Here is a 21,304-nt window from a genome sequence, read left to right as displayed (position 1 = left end):
CAATCCCTACTTCCACTTCCCTCAAGACCCTGGGATGTAAGCCATCAGGTCCAGGGGATTTATCTGCCTTGAGTCCCATTAATTTACTGAGTACCAATTCCTTAGTGATTTTAATCGTATTAAGCTCCGCCCCCACTAGAGTCCCCTGTTTGTCCAGTGTTGGGATATTCTTAGTGTCCTCTACCTACATGGTTTACATCAAGTGTAAAGCATCTCATCCCTTCAATGATGCCCAGTTATGATAGAAGTGACCCCAATAGAGAGCGTGGTGGGTTCGGCGCGAATGGACCTCATTTCAGTGGTAGCAGAAACGCACCTCCTCCTGGCAGGAGGTTCGGGCCACCAGGAGAGAAACTGAGGAAAGGAAAATGGAACCATGATGAGCTGCCCAACTTTATGAAGAACTTCTATGTCGAGCACACAGACGTGGTGAACCGAACTATGGAAGTTGAACAGTACAGAAGAACCAAAGAAATCACAGTAAAAGGACTTGGTTTTTCCTAAACCAGTTTCAACTTAATTGAAGCAAGCTTTCCAACATATGTATTAGATGTTCTAACGCAGCAGAATTTCACAGAACCAACTGCTATTCAGGCTCAAGGTTGACCTGTGGCACTTAGTGGCAAGGATATGGTTGGAATTGCACATACTGGATCTGGTAAAATTCTTGCTTACTTGTTGCTGACCATTGTTCACATAAATCACCAGCTTTCCTTGAACATGGACCCATATGCCTGTTACTGGCACCAACCAGAGAGCTGGCTCAACAAGTACAACATGTGCCACATGATTATGGAAGAGTATGCCATCTAAAATCAACATGTATTTATGGAGGAGTGCCAAAGGGCCCACAGCTACTGAGAGAGGTGTGGAAATCTGTATTGCAACACCTGGTAGATTGATAGACTTTTTTGAACCTGGCAAGACAAATTTTAGGAGATGTACATATCTGGTACTTGATGAGGCAGACCAAATGCTTGATATGAGTTTTGAACCACAGATCAGGAAAATTGTCGAACAAGTCAGGCCTAACAGACAAACCTTGATGTGGAGTGCAACTTGGCCCAAAGAAGTTCGACAGTTAGCTGAAGACTTCCTGAAGGACTATGTTCAGATTAACATTGGAGCATTGGAACTTAGTGCCACCCCAACATCCTGCAGATTGTTGATGTGTGCCAAGTAGTTGAGAAAAATGACAAGTTGCTGCAGTTGATGGTGGAAAGAATGAGTGAAAAAGAAAACAAAACGATAATTTTTGTGGAAACCAAACGGAGATGTGATGAGTTTACAAGGTGAATGAGGGCAGATGTAAGGCCAGTAATGTGTATTCATGACGATAAGAGTCAGCCATAGCGTGTCTGCATTCTAAATGAGTTTAGGTCAGGCAAAGCACCAATCCTTAGGTCCACAGGTGTTGCATCCAGAGGTTTAGATGGTGAAGATGTGAAATTTGTCATCAACTCCTCCAAAGATTATATTCACCGCATTGGGCGAACTGCCCGCATTTCCAAAACTGGCACAGCCTACATGTTCTTTACTTCTGACAACATGAAGCAAGCAAATGACCTTATCTTTGTGCTTCGTGAGGCAATTGAATGCAGCTGCTCATCTGACGGTGATGTAGACAGAATCGTAAACCATTATATCGATGAATCCGATTGCTTCCCCCATCTGGATGGAGAGAAGACCACAACTTTAATTATTACATTTCTAAAGGAGCTTCTTGTCAAGGCAGATTTGGACTTGCAGATAGCAGTGATACAGATTGCCCATTCAAATGGAAGCTCAACAAGATACATCGAAGGAGCAGTGGAGACACTAAGCAAGCAGCATGCTGCTCCCCAGGATGAAGAAGAAGGTGATGACAAGGCCCTAATCAACCCCATGCCCCCGGCAGGTGCAGCTGAAAGCAGCTTGATGGCGGATATTGAGCGCAGGGCGAGCAGAATGAAGGAAAAGCTGGCCTCGGGGGATGGGGATGAAGTTTGTTGTGAAAGAAGAGTTAGGCTGGAAAGTAATACCTATCACTGTCATGTGCAACTCAGAAGCAAGGGTGATCAAATCTTTCTATTGCGCGATTGGGGGGTTAATTCTTCTTCGATGACTATTTCTTTAAATGCTTCTTGTGGTCTCTTGCTATTTCCAAAGTTGTTCTCCTTTCTATAGCGTTAGTGGTAGCTTCAATTAGTACCAAATAAGGAAAATGTTATTTATATGAGTTTTTGTCCACTCTTCTCACGTGTCCGTCCTTGAGATTAAGGCTTATCACTGTGTTCCTACAATATCTTACATTATGTTCCTACAGTATCTTAAATTGTCTTACAGTTTCAGCAGTTCTTTGTTCAGTTGCAACATTGTTGCATCTTATTGTGAGGAATCCTTGTTTTTACAGTTTCAGCAGATATGCTTACAGGAGAGCAGCTGGTAGGGATGATGGAAAAGTAAACTAAGGTGTCACAGTCTCTTTAAAAAGCTGAGAGGGGACGGGAGGCGAAGACATATTTGATGATGGGATCTTGTTGGAGATGGTGGAAATGCTGGAAAATGATCTGTCATTTACGTTGGCTGGTGGGGTTGAAGGTCAGGACAAGGGGGGACCCTATCACGGTTCTGAGGGATAAGGACAGAAGCACCGGAATTAAAATGGACTTGGTCAAGTGTAATGTCCCCTATAGTAGAGGGGAATCCTTGTGCGAGTGAAAAGGAGGACATTTTTTAAGCTCTGTTGTGCATTGGTGCAGATGTGATGGAGACAAAGAAACAGGGAGAAGGAAATGGAGTCTTAACAGGAAGTGGGGTGAAAAGAAGTTTAATTCAGATAGTTGTGGAAATCAATGAGCTTGTAATAGATGTCAGTGGAATGCCTATCCCCAGAGAGAGAGAAGTCCAGGAAGGGAAGAGTCAGAGATGGACCAAGTAAAAGAAAGAGAGAAATGGAATTTTGAAGCAAAATTAATGACATTTTCTAGATCAGGGCAAGAGCAAGAAACAGCACCAACAATCATCAATGTAATGGAAAAAAAGGTTAGGGAAAGCATCTGACTAGAACACAGGAATAAAGAGTGTTCAACGTTTCTTACAAAAGGATAGGCTGGAAAGATAAGATCCATGCAGGTTCCCATGATGACATATTTTATCTGGAGGAAGTGAGTAGAGGTAAAAGAAAAGCTGTTGAATAAGTTCAGCCAGGCGAAGTAGGGTGGTGGTGGATGGAAATTGGTTGAGCTGCTGTTTGAAGAAAAGCAATGGACCTGTCGGCCATCATAGAAGGATGGAGGTTTTGAGGGACATAAAGTCTATAATGAAAAGGACAGTTAAGGCCAGAAAACTAGAATTTGTTAAAGTGACAGAGGGCATCAGAAGAGTATTGGATGTAGGTAGGTAGGGACTGGACAAGGTTGGGGGGGGGTGGGTATAAAAAAATTAACGTAAGAGGAAATAAGTTCAGTGGGACAGGAGCAGGATGAAATGATTGGTCTACCAGGACAATCCCATTTGTGGAACTTGGGGAGGAGATGGAAGTGGGCTGTGCGGGATTGGGGGCTATGAGGTTTGAGGCTGTGGAAGGGAAGATCTCCAGTGGGGATTAGGTCAGTAACGATCTGGGAAATGGTGGCGTGGTGTTCAGTAGTGGGGTCATGGTTGTAAGCAGATGAGATTTTGGTAACTGGGCAAGTACAATGTTGTATTGTTACACATGCCTGCCCAAGATGGAGTCCAATGAACTTTGAATTAAAGTTTGGAAGCTACTGGACTTTTTAACTTACAGCACCAATTAGGTTATGCTTGTCTGAGCTAGTCACCTAATTGAAGATGTGCCATGATGGTGCAGGTACCAGAGTTCTTAATTGGGTCGTGCCTGTGTAAACTAATTGCCTAGTTTAGATTAGAGCTAATGTACTAAAATGTAGAATTAAAAACAGCCTTGTGGTCAGTGGATTCACTAGGTTGCACTGTCATTAATTGCAGGAAGAAAGCGCAGTGTGATAACAGGAATAAGGAATTGTACTGCTCTTATTAACTGAACTGTAGAAAGATATATGTTTGCTCGTTAGTTAGGAATTCAGCTTATTATCTGGGTTTTGATAAGAAATATGTTCACTTATTATTTTTTCCTTATATGGAATAAAGCTTACAGAGAAACTTATGGTGGTGAAGTGTCTCATTGTCTCAAGCCTTGCTTATGGACTAAATTTTAAAAAGGGTTGTAACACTCAAATTCGAACAGTCTAACATGGTTCGGGGGAGATAACAAGAATAAGGAATTGTACTGCTCTCATTAACTGAACTGTAGATAGATATATATTTGCTTGTTAGTTAGGAATTCAGCTTATTATGAGTTTTGATAAGAAATATATTCACTTATTATTTTTTCCTTATAAGGAATAAAGCTTACAGAGAAACTTTTGGTTGTGGAGTATCTTATTGTCTTAAGCCTTACTTATGGACTAAATTTTAAAAAGGGTTATAACCCTTAAATTCGAACAGTCTAACATGGTTTGGGGGAGATAGGAGGAATTGTCAGAGAGTTGGCATTTAACCTAGGCAAGGTATAATTTAATTGAATTTGTGTCAGTAAAGAAATAAGGTTGCTGTGGGATTTAGGGCAGCTGTAATTTCATCCCATTTCTGTAATGGCATTTGGTATGAAGACAGACCTGGTTACACATTCAAACTTGTCTGGAGGTTTGCATATCATTGAATGCTCACATTCCAGTTTACATTGTTCCTGTCAGTTTGAGCGACTCTTGTAATTCTCCCCACCATCTCATAGGACCGACATTTGTTGACATGTGACAGCAAAAAGATTGCCAGCATACAGTGTTATAATTCATGCCCCTACTGATGTTATTGTATCTCAGAAATGCAATAAATGACATGGAGTTTCTCAAAGTGATGCACGGTTCACAGAAATTCTGACTAGTTATGAGACTAGTTTGTTCTATATGTGAAAAACAATGGTGCAAATGTAATACAGCAAGGAGATAATTACTCTATCAGTCAGTTTTCATTGCCTTTTGATTGTGGCACTATTTTATGGTCATTACTCAACCAAACTTTGTATCACTTATACAATGAAAATAATTCTTCATCATTAATTTAATTGCTGTTCTCATTTAAAATAAAGATAGAGTCATCAATATTTGCAGAATCAGTTCACAGTTTAGAACCATTTAAAATAATAGTTTTTGAAAAATAATTAAAAATTAACATAAAGGGTAATGTAAGTGAAGGAATGGCAGTGATACTTTAAAACTACAAAGGAAAGTGAAAATGGGATTGTAGGATTATGTGAGGAGGCTGTGGAAGAACCATGTCTCCTTCTCTCTCTTCCGTGCCTAACTGCACATGAGACAACCCATTTCGTTCACTGCTTTACATCCAGCATATCATGCTCTGGGTTTTTCTGTAACATAGATCCTTTTTATGTAGACACGTCATTAGACTGACTCACATCCCACTACCGGGAGACCAGCTAGATGCGATGGAGTCATCACTCCATTGGATGCAAGTACCCCACTTGGATGTCAACCCAGTATTCAGGGATCAGAGCTTCTGGTCTCCTGCTTGCCAGGGCTATGTTGGGGGCTACTCTGCTCCCACCAAACACAAGTATCCTGCTTAATGTCAACCCAGTAATCAGACACTGGAACTCTTGTCTTCGCTTGCTAGGGCTGTGTGGAGTGGGGCTTGAACCCATGACCTTCTGACTCAAAACTGGGAATACTACCACTGATCCAAGGCTTAGTCTGGAAGAGCCACTACTGGAGGTAACTATTCAAAAGGAAAGAGTATTAAAAAAAAAAGGGTAATGGGACTGAAAGTAGAAAAGTTACCAGGCCCAGAAGGTGTGCATCCCGGTATAGTGAAGGATGTTGGGGGAGATAAAGCAGATACAGTGGACTAGAAATTGTAGAGTCCCTGATGGCCGCCTGCAGCTACAAACACTTTGGAAACAAGGGAAGGGTGCATAATATAGGAATCATGGGCTCACTTTTAAACGGTGGTGGGTTGGCAGTGGGGGGGGAGGGGGGTGAAGGTGCACGTGGCAAACCTGAATTTAAAAAAAATTGACCTATTTCGACGCAATCGCAATGTAATTGATGGTGATTAAAGTTGTTTCCGGGTTTCGCGCTCGGCAGCCAGCCTGATTGATAGGCTGGCTGCTGACAGGAGCTGCAACGCTGAGGTGGGGGGGAGAGAGAAAGAGAGAGTGTGAGACGTCATCTGGCGCTGGAACAGAGAGTGGAGGGTGCTGAAGATCGGAGGGGGGGAGAGGGGAAGATCGGGGGGAGAGTGGAAGATCGGGGGGAAGAGGGGAAGATCGGGGGGAGAGGGGAAGATCGGGGGGGAGAGGCGGACATCGGGGGGGAGAAGGGAAGATCGGGGGGGAGAGGCGGACATCGGGTGGGAGGGGAAGATCAGAGGGGCAGAGGCGGACATCGGGAGATATCGGGGGCTGAGAAGGACATCGGAGAGGGAGCTATCGGAGAGGGAGCTATCGGGGGCTGAGAGGGACATCGGAGAGGGAGACATCGGACATCGGAGCAGGGTGGAAAGGTAGGTTTATTTTGTTATTTAACTTTGTGCAATGGTTTTTTATTTAATTTATTGACTTTATTTTTGCCTGATCCGGCCCTTCACATCTGGTTTCACCAGCAGAAGCCGTGGGAAAGCTGCCCAGGTATGTTTAAAATCGTTTTAATTGTCTACTTTGTCAGAAATTAGGAACATTTGATTCTTTAACTATCATCCCGCCGGCTTTAATTGCCAGCGGGACTTCCACATTCGCGAGGAGTGCGCACACACAGACGCGTCTGTGAGGAGCCCGGAAGTTGGCGGGTCGGAGCCGGCTTCCTCACCTGCTCGGGATTTCCCTGATTTTAACAGATCCTCTGCCCCCAACGCACCCGCAATTTCCTTTGAAAATCGGGGCCCATAAGTCAGCTAGTCTTATCTCAGTTGTGAGTAAATTTGCAGAGTCCATGTTACGAGATGAAATCAGTGAATATTTTAAGACATGGCCTAATCAGGAACAGTCAGCATAGATTTCTAAAGGGAAGATTGTGCTTGGATAATCTAATTAAATAATGCTTAACTAATCTAATCCAATTTAATTATTAAATCATAAAGGAAATCAGAGAGAATGCAAATAAAGGGAATGTATATTTTTTCTGGAGTACGCTAGCCCCTTTTTTTTGAAGACCAGTGGATCTACTGCAGCATTGTTCAAGGGAAGTCTGGGGTCTGGAGAATGATGGTAATATTTAGCTACTAACTTGGCTTGTCCCTTTAATGCCATTGCACCAAACAGGCAAATCTAAGGAACTATTGCTGGTTGCCAATTGCTGAGGTTAATCAGAGGCCAGTTGTAACTGCTTGTAATTTTCAGGCTCCAGGTCAATGTCAGGATTTCTTTTCTTAAGGATTGTTTTGCATCTGTAACAAAGTGCGATGGACATATCCTGGATGCAAGACTTTTTTTAAACGTACTAGTTGATTTCCAGCGGTGTTGCCTTTAATATGGGTAATGCCGTGAGATGTTTTACAAAGGAGAAACGGACTCTGAGCAGCAGAAAGTGATGGAGAAGTAATTGAAAAAAAATGATTTTAAGAAGACTTTTAAAGATGAGGGAGAGGCAATGAGGTGGAAGGGTTTTAGAGGGGATTTCCGATGCAGTAATGTTTACTGTCCCAGCTGGTTCAGTGGGGACTCTGTACTTATTAAAATTTCACCAATTGGCAGAAAATGATGCATCTTTTTAGTATCATTAATTTTTTAAATGATATACAAAGGAAGAGACAATTAAACACCAGAAATAACAATATTAAATCCATGGGTAAAAATAAATAGCACTGTTGACTACTTGTGCTGTGAATACCTTAAACTTTATCTTTCAGATTGCATGTGATGCTGAACATGTGTTGGCTGTACTGCAGATAGTTTGCTGCCTGCAGTGTTATCTCTTTGGATCAGTGTAACCTCATTATTGAAGATGATGAGTCTGTTACTGTGCCAGCAGGAGGAACTAAAGGTTGCTTCATTGAATTCTCCAGTCCAGAAGACTGTTGTTGAAAACTATGTAAGGAGACGCACAACACCCGGTTATAGTCCAACAGCTTTATTTGAAATCACAAGCTTTCGGAGCTTTGCTCCTTCGTCAGGTGAAGTGAAGAGATGCATATAGGCACATCACATATAGTCAGAGAACAATACCTGGTGATTACAGATAATCTTTCTAACTGCCCTTTATCACACCTCGGCAGAGAGATAATCACAGCAATCAAAGGAGTGAATGGTGTTCAAACAGGTTAGTCAGGGAAACATTACATCCAAGAATACTGAGGTGGAGTCACAAGGGGTCAAATGTAGCAGATGCTGGGGTTTGTATTGAAAACAGATAACTTTTTTTTTGCTGGAAATCGCAGCAGGTCCGGCCACATCTGTGTATGGAGAACAAGCCAACTCCGACTTGAGTCTGGATGACTCGACGTCAGGTGGGGTTACATGTAGCGTGACATGAACCCAAGATCCCGGTTGAGGCCGTCCTCATGGGTGCGGAACTTGGCTATCAATTTCTGCTCGACGATTTTGCGTTGTCGTGTGTCTCGAAGGCCGCCTTGGAGAACGCTTACCCGAAGATCGGAGACTGAATGTCCTTGACTGCTGAAGTGTTCCCTGACTGGGAGGGAACCCTCCTGCCTGGCGATTGTTGTGCGGTGTCCGTTCATCCATTGTCGCAGTGTCTGCATGGTCTCGCCGATGTACCATGCTCCGGGGCATCCTTTCCTGCAACGTATGAGGTAGACAACGTTGGCCGAGTCACAGGAGTATGAACCATGTACCTGGTTGGTGGTGTCCTCTCATGTGATGGTGGTATCTGTGTCGATGATCTGGCATGTCTTGCAGAGGTTGCCTTGGCACGGTTGTGTGGTGTCGTGGACGCTGTTCTCCTGAAAGCTGGGTCATTTGCTGCGAACGATGGTCTGTTTGAGGTTAGGTGGCTGTTTGAAGGCGAGTAGTGGAGGCGTGGGGATGGCCATAGCGAGGTTTTCGTCGTCATCGATGACATGTTGAAGGCTGCGAAGAACATGGCGTAGTTTCTCCGCTCCGGGGAAGTACTGGATGACGAAGGGTACTCTGTTGGTTGTGTCCCGTGTTTGTCTTCTGAGGAGGTCTATGCGATTTTTCGCTGTGGCCCGTCGGAACTGTCGATCGAGGAGTTGAGCGTCATATCCCGTTCTTACGAGGGCATCTTTCAGCGTCTGTAGGTGTCCGTTGAAAACTAGAATGTGGTTGTGGATAGAGTGGTGAATATGTATTGGTAATATCGAGTGCCACTCTGGAGCAGTATTGAAACAGAAACTGTATTTAAGTAATTTTAATCATCAGAAAATTAGGAGTGTTACAAATATGCTAATGTCTATATCTGATTCTCCAATCCATGCTACTGATACGCGAGGTTCCAAGCTAGGAGCCTCTTCTCGCAAAGTTTATCTTTACATGAGCAATTTGATGTTTTCCACTTTGTCAAAAGGTTTTTGATGTTTATCAGTAGATTAACTGGGCATTTATCCCATTGTTGTTTGTGGGGCCTTACTGTGTGCAAATTGGCTGCCAACATAACAACAGTGTCTACACTTCAAAGTGATGACCTGAGAGATGCTATATAAATGTAAGTTCTTTCTTTCTTTAAGCTGATGTATACAGTCTCTCTCTTACCTATCTCCGTTACCTTTGGTTCTCTCCTCCTATCTCTCCCTTTCAATTTTTTTTCTGCTTCTCTCTATCATCTTCTGCTGCTTTCTCTTCGTTATTTATTTCTTCTCAGGTAATAGGTGATGTTTCAAGTGATGTGTGGGGGAAGGGAGCTGCTGAGGGCTGCTGACTGCACCTGCTGCTCCTACCCATCTTTTCATTCTTCCCGTTGTCTTTTGCATTCCAACTACTGCCCACCACTGTCCCAGTACCCTTCCATATTGATATTTCTGCTCCTCTGCTACTCCTCCCTTTGTGTCCATAGCCTTCTTGTTCCTGCTCTTTTAATATTGTTCCCCCTATCCTTGTATCCTTTCCTGTCTTCTGTTTTCTTGCTTTTCATTTTTTTTCCTGCTGCCCTACATTACCCTTTCCCTGTTTGTCTCTTTCCTCTGTTTCCTTAACATTCATGTCTCCTGCCGAATGACCCCACCTTACCTCATTCCCCCCTCAATTGCATCACCTTGGTCCATCGCCAGTTGAATGCCGCATTAACTGTTCACCTTCCTCCATCTCCCTTCTCTCACTTTACCCTTCAACCTCAACCCCCATCCCCTCCAGCAGTATTAAGAGATAACAGCCCTCCCGTGGCCTCTGTACTCCCATTGTCTCAATAGCTGACAAGGCCTTTTCTGATCGCTTCTTTGTATGCCTCGCATAGGAACAGGGTGAAGCATCCTAAGCTGCTCATATTAATAGCTAGTAGAACAGTATTAGCAGAAGCACAGGAAAATGTTAAATGCCCTTGAGGGGAGATACACAAGGAAATAATGTAACATAGGGTGCAAAATAACTAAAAATTGGTAACTCTGACTGGTTTATGACTTGCAGGTCCTTTTTTGCTATATACAAAATTCTTTCTGTTTCATGGATTCCAGACCCAAATTCTTTAACAACTTATACTGCAGTGGTTACTGTGGAAACTATAAGTTCTAAATCCAGGACCTCAAAATACATCTATAATTAGCATTTTTCAATTTTGTTGCAGAATTTAACTCCTAACTATTTCAGTGTAAGACCCTTTATAATATTTAGCAAACCTTAAAATACAAAGCTTTCTTAAATACCCATCTTAGAATTATACTACCACAATCCCAACAGAACACAATTAGAACAAAGGGAAAACTGGCACCATCACTTGCATGAAACAAATATCCCATTCGTCCCATTAGCTTAGCTTACATTCACATCTGTGATTGTATGGCTAAAAGCCCTGAAAGCTGAAGCAGAGAGGAATTAAATGAAACAGAACCTCAAATAATGCTGTTAAATGTTGCCAAACAAATGGGCTTTGATTCAGTAATCTTACCAAAATATATTTTTGAACAACCACATTCCTTTTTTGCCTGGTGATTTATAAGACCAAAGAAGTATGGATTGTTCAAATGCCTATTTTGGAAAAGCTACTCAATGCTGAAGGTGCAAAGCATGGAAGCCTCCTCTTTCCATTTAAACTGAACATCTGGAGATAAAGCTAATTTTCCTGACCTGGAAGTATTTCTTTGATGTAAACTGAACAAAAATAGCTAGCTTTAAGCATTGTATTTTTTTTGTCATTATAACGCTCACAACTCCTGCAATCAATGAATAAAAATACTTATTTCCAATGTCCAGTGTAGGAGCATTACAAGAGTACATGATTACAAGATCAAATTAGTTATGGAATTCATTCATTCAGAGGAGAAAAAACTAATTTGTGGAGAAGGTGCTAACAGATGGTGACAACGGGAATACAATTACTGAATTCTGAGAAACATAGCAATAACGAAACACTAATAAACAGTTGTTGCACAATTGGAATCAATTTATATGTAAAACTGTTTTACATAAGTTCAAATAAACAATTTTTGTTTTATAGCAGAATTTTATTGAAGTAATAGTTTCTCATTAGAAGAAATGTTATTTGACATTGATAATAGAGTATATTTTAACATTTGTAGTAGGAATGCAAAATGGGCAAGTATCAGATTGGCCAACCGTTATACGCCCCGCCTACTTCCCCTTTCAATTTTTGGCTGTCAGGGGCACCATCCTCAGAAAGCATCAGTTAAGGCTGCCTGGAAAGAGGTAATTGTAAACAATTTTACAACACCAAGTTATAGTCCAGCAATTTTATTTTAAATTCACAAGCTTTCGGAGGCTTCCCCCTTCGTCAGGTGAACGATTTCACATCGTTCACCTGACAAACCAACAATCACCGGAAGAAGCCCACCATAATCAGACAAAGAACTAACCTTGTTTTGGGAATCAGATAAGAAATTCGAAAAACAGTATAACTGGGGACCAGTTACGAAGCTGGAGGATGAGTTTTGGAGCAGGTTCTAAACAGCAGTTTGGAAGCAGCAGTTTTGGAGCAGGTTTAAAGATTGGTTTTGGAGCAGGTTCTAAGCAGTTCAGCTTTAAACAGCAGTTTTGAAGCAGCAAGAAGGCAGCCGCAGCCCTGCACGAAGATCGTCCACCCACAACTGCGCCTTACCGTACCAACAGACTCTATCCAACTGAAGAACCTTCGCAGATTCCACAGACCAGGACCACGTGGGGACGGCAGGGCCCAGAGGACACAAAAAGCGTACCCCAAAACTGCAACCGGCTTACCTGGCTGGATTTCGAACTGTCAAGGAACCCTGGTTTGGTGAGCATGATTCCTGACCTCTCCTAGTTCAATTTAGTTAGGTTTTGGGGGTGGGACAAGGGTAAGGGGATTAGTAGGGTGATTTTCCCTCGTTATGCCGTGTGTTCCCCATTCTTAACTAAGTGTACTTTGTATCTCAGTATTATCCTAATGTTATAAGTTCATTTGTGACTTCAATAAACCCAGTTTCTTTTCTTGTACCAAAACCAGTTGTCTGCTGCATTTTTTGTCACAACCCCCAAATAAGTCCAAGGTCTAGAACCCAGGGAGCGGGAGCGATTCGGACCGCTCAGTAGTCAGAGGTGAAGCTGACACACACCACCACCCCCTACAGACAGGATGGAAAAAGGAGAGTCAAGCAGCATTTAAGGATGGACCCCCACCAAATATTAACCTCTCCAAAAGCCCTGAGAGAAAGCAGCATGCATTGTGGCTGCTGTTGTCTGGAAGCTGGTACGCTGGGTGTTGTCTATTCTCTCCCCGAGTGCTACCAGAACTGCAGTCTGTACTTCCGTGGAAGTGGAGGCCTTGATTGATCCTTGGCACTTCTTAAAAAAGATGAAAGACTTTCACGACTTCAGGGCGTTCCAAAGCACTTCACAGCCAATTTAGTATTTTTGAAGTGCAGATGCTGTTGTAATGAAGGAAAGTGGGGGTCTGCTACAGGTTCCAATGAAGCTGCCATAAGCTCCATTAATATCTGCAATAAATGGCAGCTGCGACTCAAGAGTCCCACCTGTCAGTTGCTGCACATCCTGAGAGACTGACCACAGAGTATATATACAGTCAGGAGAGAGTGGCCCTGGGAGTCCTCAACATTGACTCTGGACCCCATGAAATCTAATGGCATCAGGTCAAACATGGGCAAGGAAACCTCCTGCTGATTACCACCTACCGCCCTCCCTCAGCTGATGAATCAGTCCTCCTCCATGTTGAGCACCACTTGGAGGAAGCACTGAGGGTAGCAAGGGCACAGAATGTACTCTGGGTGGGGGACTTCAATGTCCATCACCAAGAGTGGCTCGGTAGCACCACTACTGACCAAGCTGGTCGTGTTCTGAAGGACATAGCTGCCAGACTGGGCTTGCGGCAGGTGATGAGCGAACCAACACGAGGGAAAAACTTACTTGACCTCGTCCTCACCAATCTACCTGTCGCAAATGCATCTGTTCATGACAGTATTGGTAGGGGTGACCACCGCACAGTCCTCGTGGAGACGAAGTCCCGTCTTCGCACTGAGGACACCATCCAACGTTTTGTGTGGCACTACCACCGTGCTAAATGGGATAGATTCAGAACAGATCTAGCAGCTCAAAACTGGGCATCCATGAGGCACTGTGGGCCATCAGCAGCAACAGAATTGTATTCCAGCACAATCTGTAACCTCATGGCCCGGCATATTCCTCACTCTACCATTACCAACAAGCCAGGGGATCAACCCTGATTCAATGAGGAGTGTAGAAGAGCATGCCAGGAGCAGCACCAGGCATACCTAAAAATGAGGTGCCAACCTGGTGAAGCTACAACTCAGGACTACATGCGTGCTAAACAGTGGAAGCAACATGCTATAGACAGAGCTAAGCGATTCCACAACCAACGGATGAGATCAAAGCTCTGCAGTCCTGCCACAGTCATGAATGGTGGTGGACAATTAAACAACTAACGGGAGGAGGAGGCTCTGTAAACATCCCCATCCTCAACGATGGCGGAGTCCAGCACGTGAGTGCAAAAGACAAGGCTGAAGTGTTTGCAACCATCTTCAGCCAGAAGTGCCGAGTGGATGATCCATCTCGGCCACCTCCCGATATCCCCACCATCACAGAAGCCAGTCTTCAGCCAGTTCGATTCACCCCACCTGATATCAAGAAACGGCTGAGTGTACTGGATACTGCAAAGGCTATGGGCCCCGACAACATCCCGGCTGTAGTGCTGAAGACTTGTGCTCCTGAACTAGCTGCGCCTCTAGCGAAGCTGTTCCAGTACAGCTATAACACTGGCATCTACCCGACAATGTGGAAAATTGCCCAGGTATGTCCTGTCCACAAAAAGCAGGACAAATCCAATCCGGCCAATTACCGCTCCATCAGTCTACTCTCAATCATCAGCAAAGTGATGGAAGGTTTCGGCGACAATGCTATCAAGCGGCACTTACTCACCAATAACCTGCTCACCGATGCTCAGTTTGGGTTCCGCCAGGACTATTCAGCTCCAGACCTCATTACAGCCTAAGTCCAAACATGGACAAAAGAGCTGAATTCAAGAGGTGAGGTGAGAGTGACTGCCCTTGACATCAAGGCAGCATTTGACCGAGTGTGTCACCAAGGAGCCCTAGTAAAATTGAAGTCAATGGGAATCAGGGGGAAAACTCTTCAGTGGCTGGAGTCATACCTAGCACAAAGGAAGATGGTAGTGGTTATTGGAGGCCAATCATCTCAGCCCCAGGGCATTGCTGCAGGAGTTCCTCAGGGCAGTGTCCTAGGCCCAACCATCTTCAGCTGCTTCATCAATGACCTTCCCTCCATCATAAGGTCAGAAATGGGGATGTTCGCTGATGATTGCACAATGTTCAGTTCCATTCGCAACCCCTCAGATAATGAAGCAGTCCGAGCCTGCATGCAGCAAGACGTGGACAACATACAGGCTTGGGCTGATAAGTGGCAAGTAACATTCGCGCCAGACAAGTGCCAGGCAATGACCATCTCCAACAAGAGAGGCTCTAACCACCTCCCCTTGACATTCAACGGCATTACCATCGCTGAATCCTCCTCCATCAACATCCTGGGGGTCACCATTGACCAGAAACTTAACTGGACCAGCCATATAAATACTGTGGCTATGAGAGCAGGTCAGAGGCTGGGTATTGTGTGGCGAGTGACTCACCTCCTGACTCCCCAAAGCCTTTCCACCATCTACAAGGCACAAGTCAGGAGTGTGATGGAATACTCTCCACTTGCCTGGATGAGTGCAGCTCCAACAACACACAAGAAGCTTGACACCATCCAGGACAAAGCAGCCCGCTTGATTGGCACCCCTTCCACCACCCTAAACATTCACTCCCTTCACCACCGATGCACTGTGGCTGCAGTGTGTACCATCCACAGGATGCACTGCAGCAACTCGCCAAGGCTTCTTCGACAGCACCTCCCAAACCTGCGACCTCTACCAGCTAGAAGGTCAAGAGCAGCAGGCACATGGGAACAACACCATCTGCATGTTCCCCTCCAAGTCACACACCATCCCGACTTGGAACTATATCGCCGTTCCTTCATCGTCGCTGGGTCAAAATCCTGGAACTTCCTTCCTAACAGCACTGTGGGAGAACCTTCACCACACGGACTGCAGCGGTTCAAGAAGGCGACTCACCACCACCTTCTCAAGGGCAATTAGGGATGGCCAATAAATGCCGGCCTTGCCAGTGACACCCTCATCCCATGAACGAATCAAAAAGAATCCGCACATATATATGTTGTTCCTCACCCATCCTTCGTTTCAGGTGTGTATCCATGATTTCTGAGTCCCATGACTCCAAAACCATGGGCAGATTTCTCTTCAACCATCACTGGGAAGGTGGCACCTTCTCACCCTTTTTCCAGTCCTCCAGTTTCCTTGGGCCCGATTTTAGCAGCGGGTTTCGGGTGCGTTCTCAGCGGGGGGGCCTCGAAAATCCCGATATCCAGGTGCGTGACCGGATCGCGCCTCGATCCCGGCCACTTCCGGGTTCCGCGCTGAGGTGCGGCGGTGCGTGCGTAGCCCCCGCTGGTGGGAATCCCGCAGGCAATTAAAGCCAGCGGGATGCCACTTGAGTGTATTTACCTTGCTTGTTGAGGTCATTAAATGACCTGATTCAGCTGTCTTATTAGGAAGTGTGGGATTTTACCTTCAACTGAGACTGTTTCACATACTGGGGGAAACAGTCTCACTCCAAACGGACGTGTTGCAGCCAGCAGCCTGTGGCAGCTGCCAAGGTGCACTCCACAGGGCGGGGGGAGACCCCTCACCAACGCAGGAGGCCACTCCGTCACATAGGGCAACGCCTGCCCTCCACCACCCCCCGCCAAGCCAGATGAAACACCGACGTGGAACCGCAGCCTCAGTGCGAGGAAACACCTACCTACTGTGCACAACCCCTCAGACCAACACCTGCCAGATGGGGGCCACTTCGACATCCTCGGAGGACGAACAGCATCACCAGCCCCAGCAGCCTCGCAGTCCACGCCGTCCGCCTCATCGACGTGGAGCCCCCCAACACGGTGCTGTGGCACACCCACCTGCACAGCAGGAGGGAGGGCAACCGCAGAGAGAGATGCGCCGCAGGAGGCACTACCCTCCGCACAGGGTCTACAGACCGAGGCTCAGCTTCATGGACTTCTCCGAGGAGCAGTGCGTACGGCGGCTCAGAGTCAATCGCCAGGTAGTTGCCGACATCTGCAGCCTCCTTAATGACGAGCTGCTCCCGGATGGACCAAGCAGCATCTTCTTACCTGTCGCCGTCAAAGTCACCACTGCCCTCAACTTCTTCGCATCTGGATCCTTCCAGGGTGCCACCGGGGACATCACCGGGGTCTGCCAGTCCTCTGCACACAAGTGCATAAGGCAGGTCACCGATGGGTTGTTCCACAGGGCCTCGCACTACATCAACTTCGCCATGGACGAGCGCAGCCAGATGGAGAGGGCGGTTGGATTCCATGCCATGGCTGGCTTCCCACGGGTGCAGGGTGTAATCGACTGCACCCACATCGCAATACGGGCACCTCCACATGAGCCAGGGCTGTTCATCAACAGGAAGGGGTATCACTCCATGAATGCCCAGCTCATCTGTGACCACCGCCAGAGATTCCTACACGTGTGCGCCAGTTACCCCGGCAGCTGCCACGATGCCTTCATCCTCAGGGAGTCCACCGTCCCGCCCCTCTTCCACGCACCCAACACCGGCAACGGCTGGCTCCTCTGCGACAAGGGGTATCCCCTGCAGACGTGGCTCATGACACCTCTGAGGAACCCCATCACCGAGCCGGAGCGTCGATACAGTGACAGCCACATTGCTACCAGGTCTACAATTGAGCAGATCATAGGGCTGCTCAAGATGCGCTTCAGGTGCCTTGATCGTTCTGGGGGAGCGCTGCAATACACACCATTCAGAGTGGGACGGATCATAGTTGTCTGCTGTGCCCTGCACAACATGGCCCAACAGAGAGGGGTGCCGCTGGAGGAGGCCCCATCCACACCCGCCACCCACATTGAGGACGACGATGAGGAGGAGGAGGAGGTGGAGGAGGAGGGGGAGGAGGAGGACGCGCGAGAGGATGATGAACGACCCATGCGCCGAACACCGGCTCACCGGGATGCTCGCCAGGCCAGGGAGGCACTCATATGTCAACGGTTCTCCTAGAGTCAGACAGTCTGAGGCGTTCACATCTCTTCACCTGCACATACGAGGGGCCATTCCAGCCCCCTCCACAGAAGAGTGGTGCCAGTACTCCTGCACCCACAGTAGTGTGGCCAATGGGCGGCAGCAGGTGTTCGTCGTCATGATGGGCCGCACGGAACGCACCTATTGCACAAGCCGCAGAACGATAGTGTTTAATATGTACATGGTGAACGACTATAAACAAAAAGCGTACAAATGAACAGACACCCTGGTGCATTCCCTTCGTGCTTATAACGACCTTGGCTTTCGTTTACGGGAACCCCTACGTGGTGCTACCCCTGTGGCTCCAGCAGAGGTAGTGGCAGGTTGCTCCTGTTCTTGCCCTGACCGGGTAGATGCTTTGGGCCGACAGCCCCTGGGTTTCGGTGCCCGTGAGGGCACCTCCACAGACTGCTCCTCCTGTACCTGTGCAGGGGCAGACTCGGCCACCTGGAGAGGAGGCACCATTGCAGGTACTGGTTGAGAGGGGGGCAACGGGCGGGAGTTGGGGGACCTTGAGTAGCGTCCCTGCTTCCATGTCCCCGTTCACCATCATCCCTCTCGTGGCCTCGGCCCACATCACCCCTTCCACCCTGTTGGGCGACAGTTTGGATGGCATGTGTGAGGCCTTGCAAGGCCACCCCTAGTGTATCCGTCAGCCTGTTTATGGCGGCGGAATGTTGCTCACCCTGAATCCGAACAGCCATTGTCAGGGCCTGCACGGACTCGATGTGGAGCTGTGCGTGACGCTCGAGGGAGGCTAGCCTGTCCTCCACCGCAGACGTTCCCGCACCTACCCGCGACACTATGTCGCCGATACCCTCCTGTACGTGCGCCACCAATGCCCACATGCAGGAGTTGGACTTCTCCATCACCTGCGCTATTGTGGACAATGCGCGTGGCACCTTTCCCAGTACGTCGGCAATGTGCTGGTGCCCCTCGACGACTCTCCTTTTGACTGGTGGCCCCCTGGGTTCAGCATCTGGGTCCGGCTGAGCAGAGCCTGGATATGAGTGCTCCCACCGACGCGGACCCTCCGCGGCTGCCCCTGCCACCAGGGTCTGCTCATGCTCACACGTGCGCGGTGAATCACCATGTGCAACCCCAACTAGTTGGCGAGGGGGACCCACCGAGGTGCGTGTCTCTGCGCTGGTGGATGGTTGGCTCATATGTGACGATGCACCCTTAGAGACCGGCATGTCCTCTGAGGAATCGCCCTCCTCACACACAGCGCTCGCAGACGGCCCTGCAAGAGAACAGAGGGCACTATGAGGCATGTGCACAAACGTTGCGGTGCGCCAGATGCCAGGTGATGATACGGTCACTCGCGATCATGAGTGTTGAGTGTCAGCTTTCCCTTACCGGCCGTTTCTGCAGCGCCAGACTCGCCATCCGCCACGGAGAGGCAATGTTGCGTTCCGCTGATGTCGAGCGCCTCCACCTCTGCATCCGTCAGTACCAGCGCGTGCCCTTTCTCCGGTTCGGGCCCTTTCTCCGGTTCGGGCCCTTTCTCGCGCGTTCTTGCATCTCTTCTCCTGTCAAGGCAAAACACAGATGCGTGCGTGAGTGCAGATTGCATAGTGAGACGCCTCAAGCATCGGTGTGGGTGGGTTGCGCGTGGGGCAGGTGGATGGGAGGATGCGTGTGCCACATGGCCATCCCATTGCATGGGGATTGGGGTGTGTGGTAGTGTTCGAGTGGGGACAGGGACGGTGGGTACTTGCGGGCACGGCGAGGATGGTGAGTGAGTGGCTGTGAGGATTGCTGCGGGAGCGCAGTGGTGGCTGTGCAGAAGGGGTTGTGATGTGTTTGGCGTGAGGTTGGAGACGGGTTGTGGGAGGGTGCGTTAGTGTACTCACTTTGCCGGACCTAGTGAGGTCATTGAACCGCTTGCGGCACTGCTCCCATGTCCTGGTGGTGTTGGCCCTGCTGCTGACCTCCGACGCCACCTCTGCCCATGCCTTCCTGGTGACGGAGCCAGGGCACTTGCGTCCGTCCGTCGGGAACAGCGTTTCCCTCCTCCTCCTCACACCCTCCAGAAGCAGCTGCAGCGCGGAGTTGGAGAACCGTGGCGCAGCCTTGCCCCTGGGGTGCGCTATGCTGTGATGCCTCTTGCTTGAAGCAGGAGGGGCTTTGGGGGACTGCCCCTTTAAATAGAGCTCCACCATCGCGATAACGTTAATGCGCATGCGCAGCCCGCCGGCGCGCAGCTGGGGAGCGGAGAACCCGTAACCACGGCTTAATGGGATCAATTATCCCGCGATCGCGCGGGGGGCGCACTCATTTAGCCGTCCGCGTTTTCCACGCTCCCGAAGGACCACCCGCTGGGAACCCGCAGGCCTGCTAAAATCGGGCCCATTATCTCTAACACTTTCTATTCCCCATCAATGAAAGTTTCTGAGCTGGTGCATGGGAGTGAAGAAGCAAATAATGCAAGCTCCAGTGGATTAGGGCAGAATAGTATTAATATTCTGCTCCATGTTATTATACTATAGCCATCTTAAACAGCTTAGTTGAGAAAAACATTCTAACATTCTGTTTGGGATAACTAAAATAGCGTGTAATTATAAGAACAGTTTAGTTGGGGAATTCATTGAAACAAAACAGAGGAGGAGAAAAGTAATTTATCGGGAAGATAAAAACAGATGGTGACAACTGGAGTGTGATTACTGAATTTAAAAAAACAACTTAATAACACTAGAAAACAACAAAACAGTTGTTGCCTATTAGAAAATACGTGAAACTGCTGTTACATAAGAGGTGTGTTTTTCAATCTGGGTTGAAGTGAACACTTTTCTTTTTTTTACAATACACTTTTGCCAAAGAAACAAAGGAGGTGAAATTCAACTGCGGCAGGGGTGCAAGCTGTGTGGGGGGGTAGGGGAAATGGAAAGGAGAAACTGATCTACTACCGTCCAGTTTGTGCCCTCACCAAAGTAGTTTTGCACCCCCAAAATTTATCTGAAGAAACAGCATTCAGGCTAAGCCAGCTGTATGCGTTGTAATACAATTCACCTTGTGGGGCCGATTTTCATGTTCAGGTCTAAATCAGTTCTAAACAGATAGGGCTCGATTTTAGGGTCGGGTTACCTGCGGGTTTCCAGCGGGGTGGCCCCGAAAATCCCGATCTCCGGTCACGTGACCGGATCGCGACAAAATCCCGGCCACTTCCGGGTACCGCGCTGACGTGCGGGGCTGCGCGCGCAAGCCCCGCTGGTGGGAATCCCGCAGGCAATTAAAGCCAGCGGGGTTCCACTTGAGAGTACTTAACTTGCTCGTTGTGGTCAGTTAATGAGCTGAAGCAGCTGTCAAAAGAGGAAGTGTGGGATTTTAGGTTCAAGGCAGTCAGTTTCACACACTGGGGGAATCAGTACCTTTCAAACCAGGCGTGTTGCAGCCAGCAGCCTGTGGCAGGTGCCAAGGTGCGCTCCATGGGGGAGAGCCCTCACCCACGCAGGAGGCCACCGCGTCACATAGGGCAACCCCTGCCCCCCACCACCCCCCG

The 21,304-nt window shown here is 47.5% G+C and overlaps 1 pseudogene; it reads left to right on the top strand.

Annotated features, from left to right (window-relative positions):
- Positions 1–225: 225 nt before the first annotated feature.
- LOC137332209 (uncharacterized) overlaps positions 226–21,304 on the top strand; it is a 53,119-nt pseudogene continuing 32,040 nt past the window's right edge.

The sequence above is a fragment of the Heptranchias perlo genome, chromosome 14, assembly GCF_035084215.1.
Source record: "Heptranchias perlo isolate sHepPer1 chromosome 14, sHepPer1.hap1, whole genome shotgun sequence".
In the NCBI taxonomy this organism is placed as follows: Eukaryota; Metazoa; Chordata; class Chondrichthyes; order Hexanchiformes; family Hexanchidae; genus Heptranchias; species Heptranchias perlo.
The sequence above is the reverse complement of the archived record's forward strand: the minus strand, read 5'-3'. Positions and strand labels throughout refer to the sequence as shown.